The following is a 12,068-nucleotide window of genomic DNA, read 5'->3' as shown; positions in this document are numbered from 1 at the left end:
AGGTGTCAGTACTTGGATTTTTACATATCATATGCCTCTTCTTGCAGAATATGTGAACAGCACAGCAGTTAGCTGTGCCCCCCTGAGCAATTCCCATGGAAGTACTTGATGCTGCTCATTTATTTATTTGTAACATCTGTACCTAACGGTTCAGCCACCGACTCTCACACAGCGGTTTACAGGCAGTTGATTAAAACAAGACGGTCCCTGGCTTATAACCTAAAAGACAAAACACAAGAAGAAAGGGGGGTGGAGAGAGAAGAAGGGGGAGAAAAAGCAACCTCAGGCCCCAGTTCTTAAAAGTTAAAAGAACAGTTCTTAAAATGACCAGCTGGATTGGAAACAGTTCAAGGACAGGAGGAGCCTAGTGATGGAGCTGGTTTTCCTGCGATGGAACAGTCCTTCCTCCTCCCTCTCCCTCTCCTCCCTCTCCCTCTCCCACTCTTGCAGCTGGAATGGATGCTGGCAGTTGAGGCAGAAGGCCCGGTAAAGCGGACCTGCTGTGTTCCTCTGAACACCTCCCTATCTAACATGGCTTCCTGCTGCCTCTTGTATATAATATCCTTTTTTTTAAAAAAAAAGTAGGGCCCCAGATGACTCTTCGTATGCTAGAAGTCGCATTGTCTTCTGCATGCAATGATTAGTAAGGTCCACCAGGAGCACACTCATGGTGATGATGATGGTGGTGGTGGTGATAATTGTCAGGGAACTGCCATCAGCTCAGAGGCGAGAGGTTGAAGGGCAGTTGGGTTACAGGGAGCCTCCAAAGATTGTGAGAAGCAGCACTTCCTCCGCAGAGGAGGGAAGCCACACCTCCAGTGGGGAAGGGGTGCAGGGCTCGGAGGATGCAAGGGAGAGACACAGCACCGAACATGAACAAAGCGGGGGGCAGGCAGGTCCCCCTTTGCCCACGTCCTCTCTGCGCAGTAGGTTTAGGCGCAGAGAGGGGAGGCCTAGGATGGGGGTCAAGAGACTACTCTGCTGGGGAAAGTTTAAGGACCGCCCACTCCCAGATTCTGCTAGCGACTGAGCAGACATGGAAAAGAGTCGATCTGCATTGTGAACGTTTTGGACAGATAATAAAGCCTTGAAAAGACCAATGGGGAGTCTTGCCTGTTTGCTCTCGAGCAACCACTCATAACAACAACAACAACAACAACAATTTATTATTTATACCCCGCCCCCCCAAAAAAAAATCTGGCTGGGTTTCCCTAGCCACTCTGGGTGGCTTCCAAAAAAACATTAAAATACTGTAATACATCAAACATTAAAAGCTTCCCTAAACAGGGCTGCCTTCAGATGTCTTCTAAAAGTCAAATAGTTGTTTATTTCCTTGACACATGATGGGCGGGTGTTCCACAGGCTGGGCATGACTACTGAGAAGGCCCTCTTCTCGCAATGAGGGAACCACCAGAAGGCCCTCAGAGGTAGACCTCAGTGTCCGGGGTGAACGACGGGGGTGGAGACGCTTCTTCAGGTATACAGGACCGAGGCCGTTTAGGGCTTTAAAGGTCAGCACCAACACTTTGAATTGTGCTCGGAAACATGCTGGGAGCCAATGAAGGTCCTTCAGGACTGGTGTTAATGTGATCAGTCACCAGTCTAGCTGCCGCATTCTGGATTAGTTGTAGTTTCTGGGTGACCTTCAAAGGTAGCCCCACGTAGAGCGCATTGCAGTAGTCCAAGCGGGAGAAAACTAGAGCATGCACTACTCAGGCGAGACAGATTGTTCTGTCTGTGTGTGAAGCACTGGTCTCTTTTCACACATTTTAGCTTACTTACATATTTAATGAAGAAAGAAAAAATACAGGAGGGAGAAGGAAAAATAAATAATTAATAACAATAATAATAATACCAGTAGTAGAATAATAGCAGACCTCCATCAATTTACATTGCAGATACTGTGGCTTTCATTACACAAATCTTAAACATATAAGTTCATATGAGCCCTGCACATATCTATATAGATATCTGCACAAACTTGCTGCCTATGTGAAATACGTGCAAATGTAGTCAAATCACGTGCAAAGTCCTTGTGACCAGGGTGCACTGAGAGCTGTGCTTCTTTGCACAAAAGCCCAGTTAAGCTAAAGAATTCAGTGGCAGTGGCCACTGGTTTTAGATGGATTTAAAGGGATAAATGTTAAAATGAAGGCAAAATAGATCCAGCTACTGTAATGAGCCATGATAGCTCAGTGGAACTCTGAAGACCAAAACGCCCCTGAATATCAGTGGCAGTAGGCAGTGGGGGGCAGGAACAGATGGCAGAATACCTGGAGAGGGCTGCACTGCTGCAGGGTTCTGTCCTGGGCCCATCATTGTTCAGCGTCTTTATAAACAACTTGGATAAAGGAATTGAGAGGATGCGCACCAAATTTGCAGGTGACACCAAGCAGCGAGGGCTAGCTAATGCTGCAGAAGGTAGAATTAGTATTCAATTAGTATTCACCTTAACAAATTGGAGAACTGGGCCCAAACTAACAAAATGAATTTCATTAGGGAGAAATGTCAGGTTCTTCACTTAGGCAGGAAGAACCAGGTACACAAATATAAGATGGGGGCACCTGGCTTGCTAGTAGTACATGTGAAAAGGATCTAGGGATCTTCGTAGACCACAAGCTGAACTTGAGTCAGTAATGTGATGCAGCAGCAAAAAATGCAAATGCTATTCTAGACTGCATCAACAGGAAGTATAGTGCCTCTATCAAGGAAAGTAGTAGTACCACTCTATTCTACCTTGGTCAGACATCAGCTGGTGTACTGTGTCCAGTTCTGGGCAACATAATTTAAGAAGGATATTGACAAGCTGGAACGTGTGCAGAGGAGGGCAACCAAGATGATCAAGAGTCTGGAAACCAAGACTTGTGAGGAGTGCTTGAAGGAGCTGGGTATGTTTGGCCTGGAAAAGAGAAGACGGGGAGGAGATATGAAGGTCACCTTCAAATATCTAAAGGGCTGTCACATGGAAGATGGAGCAAGCTTGTTTTCTCTTGCTCTGGAGGGTAGGACCTGAACTAGTGGCTTCAAGTTACATGAAAGGAGATTGCGACTCAACATCAGGAAGAGCTTTCTGGCGGCAAGAACTGTGGAACAGATTCTCTCAGAAGGTGGTGGACTCTCCTTCCTTGGAGGTTTTTAAGCAGAAGGTGGATGGCCATTTGTCATGGATGCTTTAATTGAGGTTCCTTCATTGCAGGGGGCTGGACTGGATGACCCTCAGAGTCCCTTCCAACTCTGCAATTCTGTGATAATGCTGGCCAAGGATCCCTCTAGGAAAACCTGCCCTGGTTGTTGTCCAGGGACATGGCAAAGTGGGCAAATGGCCTAGTGGCTGTTTCTGTTATCAAAGAAGCAATTATGGGAAGCAAAGAAACCCAAATAAACAACCCCTATTAGACCCATTTTGTGACTGGAGCAGATCTGTGGTATGTTTTGATGGAAGGTTATTTTGTCCCAGGAACAAAGCATGTACATATGTTTGATTTTGATCAAAAGCCAGAGCTCCAGAAGTTTAAAAAAGCAAGAGTTGGTTCCTGAGTCACACAGACAAACCAACATCCAAGGGTTTGTTTGTTTGTTTGTTTTTTCATTTGTGTGTTACTGGGTAACTGTCTTGAAGAATTACCGTGGCTGCCTGTGTCCTGTCCTGGCAGGGCAACAGAGACGAGGACCTTGGCACCCTCTGAGAGCCTAGGAATCGGAGAGGGGAGGGAGAAATTAGGAGGCAGGCATGCTGCAGGGTTGAGTTTGCCATCCTCAGATATTAATCACTCTCAGGCTGTAGCCAACACTGCAAGCTCCCGGTGACGAGGGCTGTGGTTTTATAGCTCATGACTCATCGGCTCGACTGAGAGCGACCGTGTTATTCCAGTAGATTGCAAAATCATAACAGGAATGCCGTGGCTGGTTTACGGCTCAACTATGCAAATCGCCAGGAAGCCATTTGAGTCGGAGAGCGTAAGGCACGCCGAGCTGGGATGGCCGAGCTGTGAAAAGGCACCGGGGGCACCAGGAGGAGGTGATGGGGGGCTCTCTGGGGCAGCAGGGCTGGAGGCTGAGCACTTCTGCAGGGAGACAGGGGGTTCTCCGGGGGAAGGCAGGGACGTCCAGTGCTCTGGACAGACTTGGCCTGGACCTTGCTGCGAGGGAGCTTTTGGCAGGAGATTTCCACAAAGGCTCGAGGAAAGTCCTCTTTGCCTCAAGAGCCAAATGGGGACGTGCTTCTCCCCTCCTCCTTGGCTGGTTCAGGGTGCCAGGCTTTTAAAAAGGGGTCCTTGCCTGTTGTTGGGGAGGGGAGGGGTGTCTTTTGAGCGTCTCGTGTGTGGAAACTTTTCCCCAAAAGACAAAGTCTTCTCTTTCCCCTCCCCAATTGTTCAGCTGCTTCCCGCCAAAACCTCGCAGCCGTGGAAGTTGGTTGGAGCAGGGTGATGAAGAGAGAGGCTGTTGGGGTTTGGGAACTGTGTTCCTCGTACGCTTGGGCCGTGTGGGAAGGAGGGTGCCAGGAACAGGTCCCCAGGAGGGAGAGGGAGAGAGAAGCCTCCGTTCAGAGATTCAGTCTGGCATGGCCAAGGCAGAAAATGTTGCAACTGCCTGTGCTCTGTTTATATGAGCCAGCGTGCTATTCTGAAGATAAGCTATCTACTGGGTGGTGTTTCCCTGGTGATATGTGTGTGTGCTTGCAATTGCGTAGATGTGGGAACTAAGTGGAGTGTGCAACTCGTTCGGCTCCCCCCCCCCCTACTTTTGTGGGGTGGGGAGAATGCTGGCAGCCTGGGCCGCTCAGGATGCAACTGGAAATTGGGACAAAGGTGAGCAGCTGTTTATAATTAATATGCGGAGGCAGGGAACGCTGCCATCAGCCTCAAGGCCCCAGGGGCCGATCACTAACAGCTGAAGAGGCCTGGTGCCTTTGAGCAGTGGCCTGGAAGCAGCACATTTATTTTCATAACACCACAGTATTATTTTGGAGTGCGCGGAGGGCAGGGCGGGGCTTGGAGCTGCACCTGTTGAAGCTGATGGGTTTTATTTTTGTTTTGCAGGGCACTAAGGCTGCTTCTGTACAGGCACAAATAGGTCTTAACTTAGGTGGGTCTTGTTGTCCCCAGTCCCAAGAGAACCCCAGGAACTGTAGTTTTTCTCAGAGCGTCCGACCTGCCGACTCTCTGCCGGTAATTTGGAGAACTGTAGTCAGCAGGGTGCCTCGCTTGCAGTGGCAGGCAGAACAAGATTGTTTGGGGGGAAATTTTACACATTTTTACACATTGGGTCTCAAGACAATGTACAAGAAAATTTAAAATACAAACTCAAAAACACTAGAAATGCAGCACAAGATGCAGCCAATAATTGATTCATGTTTGCCGCAGAAATGTGCCAGAGTTGCTTTAGGACAGGGATAGGGAAGCTGTGACCATTTCGGATGTGGTTGGACTCCAAATCCCATGAGTCTCAGCCAGCTAGCTCAGTGGTGAGAGATGATGGGAGTTGTAGTATATCAACTTCTGGAGGGCACCAGGTCACACCCATACACCCGATTTCACAATGTATATAAAACAGGCAGAACAATTATAACAACAGACAAGCATTAAAAGCTGAAAAACAAAACTATAAACTAGGCATGTAGAATGCATACAGTGGCACTTGGGTTTAAATAGCAAAGCCCAAGTTAGGGCTATCAACAGTATTGGATTATGAAGTATAGCTCCAGATTTGCCAGAGGTGATGAGGGTTTTCTTGAAAGTGATGGTTCCGCTGTATTATTATAAATATTCTGTTGGGAGCCACCCAGGGTGGCTGGGGAAACCCGGCCAGATGGGTGGGGTATATATAAAGAAACAGACATCATCATCATCATCATCATCATCATTATTATTATTATTATTATTATTATTATTATTATCATCATCATCTGGAGGTGCCTGTCCTTGTTGGTCTCAAATTAGGCATAATATCCTCCATTATAGCTGTATTTCAGAGTGAGTGGTACCAAGTGTCCAGGGTAAGATTTGGGACTGATTTCCATTGAAATTGCATACTATTCGTGCTGCCAATATAAAATATTCTGTAAAAAACAATAGTTTCTTTAATAATAGTTATCATTTCTGGCAAAATTAAATTCCAAAAATTTTGCACCAGCTTACATTCCCACAATAAATGATAATATGTACCAAGTTTATTGCAACCCCTCCAACTATTAGGTGACATAGAGGAAAACATTTTTAACATTTGCAAAGAAGTGTGATGCCATCTGTGGAGTAATTTTAAGGAGTTTTCCCTAAGAAAAATGGAAACAGATTTTAAGGTTGAGTTTCTTTTTAACTCAGTCAGATGGGCAGGGTACAAATAGTAAAATTATTATTAGTGTGTAGGACATATTTGCACAGGAATACACTTTTAGCTGCGCCCCGATAACAGGGCATTTCTTAAACAACCATTTGTATAGAGGCTCCATGCTGTTCGGATATTCAAACAACCAGGTGTCCAGAGGGCATTGAACCCTAATAATAATAATAATAATAATAATAATAATAATAATAATAATAATAATAATAATAATAATAATTTATTTATACTCCGCCCATCTGGTTGGGTTCCCCAGCCACTCTGGGCGGCATTCATCAAAATTTTAAAAATATATTGAAACACCAGTCATTAAAAACTTCCCTAAACAGGGCTGCCTTCAGATGTCTTCTAAAAGTTAGATGGTGGTTTATTTCCTTGACATCTGATGGGAGGGTGTTTCACAGGGTGGGCACCACTACCAAGAAGGCCCTCTGCCTGGTTCCCTGTAACTTGGTTTCTCGCAGTGAGGGAACCGCCAGAAGGCCCTCAGAGCTGGATCTCAGTGTCTGGGCAGAACGATGGGGGTGGAGACGCTCCTTCAGGTCTACTGGGCCGAGGCCGGTTAAGGCTTTAAAGGTCAGCACCAACACTTTGAATTGTTCTTGGAAATGTACGGGGAGGCAATGTAGGTCTTTCAAGACTGGTGTTATATGGTCCCTGCTGCCGCTCCCAGTCACCAGTCTAGCTGCCACATTCTGGATTAGTTGTAGCTTCTGGTTCACTTTCAAAGGTAGCCCCGCGTAGAGCACATTGCAGTAGTCCAAGCGGGAGATAACTAGAGCATGCACCACTCTGGCGAGACAGTCTGCGGGCAGGGAGGGTCTCAGCCTGCATACCAGATGGAGCTGGTAGACAGCTGCCCTGGACACAGAATTGATCTGCGCCTCCATGGACAGCGTCCAAAATGACTCCCAGGCTGCGCACCTGGCCTTTCAGAGGCACAGTTAACCCATTCAGGACCAGGGAGTCCTGGCCTATGCTGATTGTGCTGCTGCAGATGCACCATGGCGTTTCTCCTCTCTTCAGTCCTCCCAGCAGTTATTCCTTCTCTGGTTACTGCTATGGATGCAAGACTTGACTGTCTCCAGGCACTGCAGTCATCAGCAAGGGAATCCCACAGGGCAGGGTTGATGTTGCCAACCTTCCTGTCAAGTTAGCAGACATCTTTGTAACGCAGAATTACAAAGTGCCTCTGTAAGACAAAGCTGACTGCAGGTCATGCAAAGTCCCATGCATAGCGATTTGCAGGCCTTGCTGCTCAGCTGCAAATGATGTGATTCAGCCATCAGGAGGTTTCTATTATTATTATTATTATTATTATTATTATTATTATTATTATGCATTTCTCCCTAAACAAAGTGGAAAGTGACTTTGAAAAAACAGGCACTTAAACAAGGATAAAAACATGAATAAAGTAGCCTGAAATATGCAAATAACATATATTAAAACAGCTCTAGCTCCAACCCACCCTGCTAAAATTAAGATCTAAGATTAAGATCCAAAGGTCTGGGTGAATCAGAATGTTTTTGCCTGTTGCCTAAAAGCAGCTTATGATGGTGCCAGGCTTGTCTCCCTGGGGAGCTCATTCCATCAGTGTGGGGCCACCACTGAAAAGGCTTTTTGGGCACCTGCAAAGTGCTGTGCATGGGGACCCTGCTCCTTTGCTCACACAGGTTAGTTTTTAAAACGAGTCAGCTGACATCATTGTGGCGGCAGGATTTACAAGTGGATGGGGGAGTGGGAGAGAGAGTGATTTGGCCCCGTAGCTGAATCCAGTTCCCCACCACTACCCCATGTGCAAGGGGGAACTTGTGCATTCACCTTTGAACACATACATACCCATATTTAACTGCCCTGAGACCTCTGGATATAGAGCAGTATATAAATTCAACAATAATTATAGTAATAGGCACACCCACCCCACCCTCAAACTCAGGTCTCTGCTTGAGTATGCCTTACAGGAGAGTAATGAGCACAGATGTGAATAGCAGGCACAATTGGGGGCGGCCATTCCTCCTCCATTCTCTTGCTCTCACGAAGGGCATCTGCCTAGTGACTTTGGAGAAACAGAGTGTTGGACTAGTCATGGGTAGCTGACATGGTGCCTTCTTGATGTTGATGGACTCCAGTTCCCATCATCCCCAGTCAGTGTGGCCAGTGGTCAGGGATGATTGTAGTCTGGAGGGCACCATGCTGGCTAACCCTGAGCTAGAAGGGTCTTTGGGGCAACCCAGCAAGTGTCCATCTATTTATATAACCCTTTTATTTTGCAAGGAAGTTTTGCAACCTTCACAGTGATACAGTGGAACTGTCACTGTCATTCCCATTTTAGAAATGGGAAATGGAGGCTAAGAAAAAGTGTCCTTCTTGTGGCACTTCTGGGATTCAACCACCTCCCAGGTCCAAGCCCAGTTAACATTTCACCTCACTGCACTGGGACATTGTGTGCCCTGATAACCTGCTAACATCCGTTTGCAGCACAATCACATGGATCAACAATAACAGAAAACCCCATGTGTCGCCTTTTGTGGTTGTGTGGATTGCCGTTTCTTGCCTGTAACTGAGCACTGAATTGACATCTTTGTTTTGAACACAACCTTAAAGACAAACTCTGGCATCTAGAGTTCCATTACAGAGGCTTTCCTGCAGGCTGAGTCCAGAGCTGTTTTCAAACCGGACCATCATTCTGGTTTATAGCCAGGGAATTGTGATGGCTCCCTCTGGACCACACTTGATGCAGCCAGCTAGCTGTATTTGGAGTACAGCCTCCCAGTTGCAGTATCTTTGGGGCATGGGAAGATGTTTTGACTGAACATTTGTGTGTTGCTTGCTGCAGGAAGAGGCAGTCCCACAAACTTTAATAGAACGGCAGTGACTGTCACCTGACTAAGCAGCCTCCAGGATTGCCCGTTACCTAAGAATTGAGCTACTTTGTTTGTTTGTTTGTTTGTTTGTTTGTTTGTTTGTTTGTTTATTAAAATAAGCCAAAGATAAAGAGCAGAAGGAAATGGTGCTACAGGTGGTTGAAAGCAGCAGAAGGTTGAACATTTTCACTGAACTTGTTCCAAAACATTACCCCAAAATGCCCATTTCTCCATAAAGCTGTTAGGCTGGTTTATATGTATTCTTTCGTAGTAAGTTAGTTTCTATGGACCAATTTTTCTCAATTCACTGAGATATAGTATGACAAATTGCCCCCACCCCCATTTTTAGCTGCTACAAACTTAGCAGCTAGTTCTTGACCATTTTCCAGAATAATATCTTTTAGATAACCAAGCAGAAATATTTTAGGTTCCAAGGGTATGTAATATCAGAGATATTAACCTGAATAGATTTCCAGAATGTTTCTCTTTGAGAACAATCCTAGAAGATGTAATCTGCTTTATTTAATCCATATCTCCAACATTTCTCTGATCCTAATTTATATATTAAATTCAATTTAAGGTGCTAAATATCGCTGATAGAGGGTTTTAAAATAGTTCTCCTTTAGGTCTGCTAGAATTATATTGGAATGGAAGTTGTTCCAAATCCATTTCCATTGTTTCTGGTTATTCCTTGATCCAAATCTCACACCCATTTTCTCATGTACGTATTTTGGTTCTGGTCCAAGTTTAACCAAAGGTCATTGAATTCTGCAAGCAGAACTACATTTTCTGCAACAAGCTGTGAGAGATTTGGACAGTACCTCTGCCGGTGTGTTCGATTATGTATAATGTTCTAATGCCCTTCCAGGTTGGAAATCTCAGAGCAAATTAATATAATGTTTGCGGGGCAGAGGGCTGGTGGCGATGAAGCTCCCTGGTGTGATTACTACATAAAGAAGGGGTGTTTGGTGTGCATATGCGGGTGGGGAGTGGCTTAAGAAAAATGTAAAACTGGTACAGAGTTCTGTCCTCTGTGTAATGTGGGGATAGGCCCTACTGGCTGGACCTGGTGGGAGCTCTAGTCCAGAACATCTGGAGGGCACATGGTTGGCAAATGCTGAAGGACTTAATCAAGCCAACTGTGGCAGACTGTTCTTGATAACTGTTCGGTTGCCAGCAGGCGGGGAGCCCTTTTCTGAATTTTCCAGTTCTTTATCTGAGATGATAGCTGGCTCCAAGGTTCTCCCGCTGCTGATCCACCTCCTTCAGTCGTTCAAAGGGAAAGGAGTTAAAGAGTTCAGGAAAATATTAAGCAGAAGTCTGCACTGCTTCCTTATCTAGGCAGAGGATGCTGGTGTTGCTAGTGAGACATAGGTCACATGGGTTGTTAAGGCCTGAAGTGTTCTTGGGGGGTGTGTGAGGTGATGGGGGTCCTCTTAGGCAGATGAGCTGATGGTCCTTGCATTCTTGTTCCACCAGAACATCCCAGACTATGCTCTGGGATTTCAGGGCACAATCTGGGTTGTGGTAACAGCCTAACTGGACACCCAGTCAGCTGACCAAAAGGGCCAATCCCTGTCCACCAGGCCTTATAAATCCCTGGGCTCCCTGCTTGCTCTTCCAGTCTGTGGACGCTGCCTAAGAATTTGACCCTTGCCTGTATTTGACTGTGGACCTGGTTCTTCTCCTTCTGATGCATCATGTTCCCAATATTGTGAATGTCGTGGTCGTACCCTTTCACCCTCTTCTCAGAACCTGACCTTCTGAAGCCTGATGCTGACTAAGGCCAGGTGGCGCATCAGAGGCTGCTATGACCAAGCCTATAGATGCAGCCTTCTCCTGACATACTTGTAGACAGTGTTAAGGACCAGCAGAGCGTAGTAGTTAAAGTTTTGGACTAGGCCTGGAGAGATCACAGTTGAAGGCTTGTATTCAGCTAACATTTCCTCAGAGTAGACCCATTGAAATTACTGGGCCTAAGTTAATCATGGTTGTTCATTTTAATGAGTCTGCTTTTGAGTGGAAGTTAGTTGAATACAACCCAAAGTCCCCACTTAGCCATGAAGGTTGCTGAATGATCTTGGGCCAGACGTTTCCTCTCAGCCTAACCTGCCTGATATGGTTGTTGTAGGAGGTGGGAGAACCACGTATGCTGTCTTGCGCTTCATGGAGGACATAAGTGCAGTAAATAAACTGAACTCAAAGGGGATTGTGCTCCTTTGCAACCCAGATGCATACCTTTATAAAGTTCCCAGTTTTGATCTCATTTCTGTGAACTCCAAGTTACTTTTTTGTTTTTGTTCTGAACTGTTTCCCCCCCCATTCATCTTCTTTGGGTTGGCCTGGACATGAACAGGAGGTTTCTCCAAAGAACTTGTCCTTTGGTGCTATGGTCACCAGACCTTTTCCCACATGGAGCACTTGAAATTACCGAAGGTCTTTGGGGACAATAATGTTTCTGCCTGTTGCAGCAATTGCAAAGAGGCTGTTTGATTTTTAATTTTTTTTTTTTTACTTTTTATTGTATTTGATTGTATTACATTTTGCATTCCATATAACTGAAATATTGTACTGTACAATAAAATACAGTACAATAAAATACAGTTGTGCTGAGGACAACCTGAATAAAGCTCATGGACTACAGTTTGGGTGTTTTCTTTGATGTCTATAATGAGAAAGTTCCTATATACATTTGGGAGTGAAACTGACAATGTTTTTTAGGTGGAAGTTGCTTGGATTTCCTTCCTCTCCCTCCATCTAAGCCCATGAGATCAATTTACCTTATTACTTTCAAAACGTTGTGGAGGCAACAATATATGTTGCATTGTCATACTTCTGCAGCCATAAAAGATCTTTCATAGTAAC

General features: G+C 45.5%; 1 protein-coding gene across 18 annotated transcripts in view; it reads left to right on the top strand.

Annotated features, from left to right (window-relative positions):
• Nucleotides 1–12,068, top strand: part of NCOR2 (nuclear receptor corepressor 2) — a 355,660-nt gene that overhangs the window by 204,719 nt on the left and 138,873 nt on the right. For 2 of the 18 annotated variants that reach the window (XM_028709375.2, XM_028709374.2), the window contains exon 1: nt 3,875–4,018. The exons of the other annotated variants lie outside the window; for them this stretch is intronic. The gene's annotated coding sequence lies outside the window, so the exon portion shown is untranslated. Of the gene's footprint in view, nt 1–3,874; nt 4,019–12,068 lie in introns of those variants that run through there. 18 annotated transcript variants of the gene reach the window in all.

The sequence above is a fragment of the Podarcis muralis genome, chromosome 16, assembly GCF_964188315.1.
Source record: "Podarcis muralis chromosome 16, rPodMur119.hap1.1, whole genome shotgun sequence".
Classification (NCBI taxonomy): domain Eukaryota; kingdom Metazoa; phylum Chordata; class Lepidosauria; order Squamata; family Lacertidae; genus Podarcis; species Podarcis muralis.
Note: the sequence above shows the minus strand (reverse complement) of the source record. Positions and strands in the feature narration are given on the sequence as shown.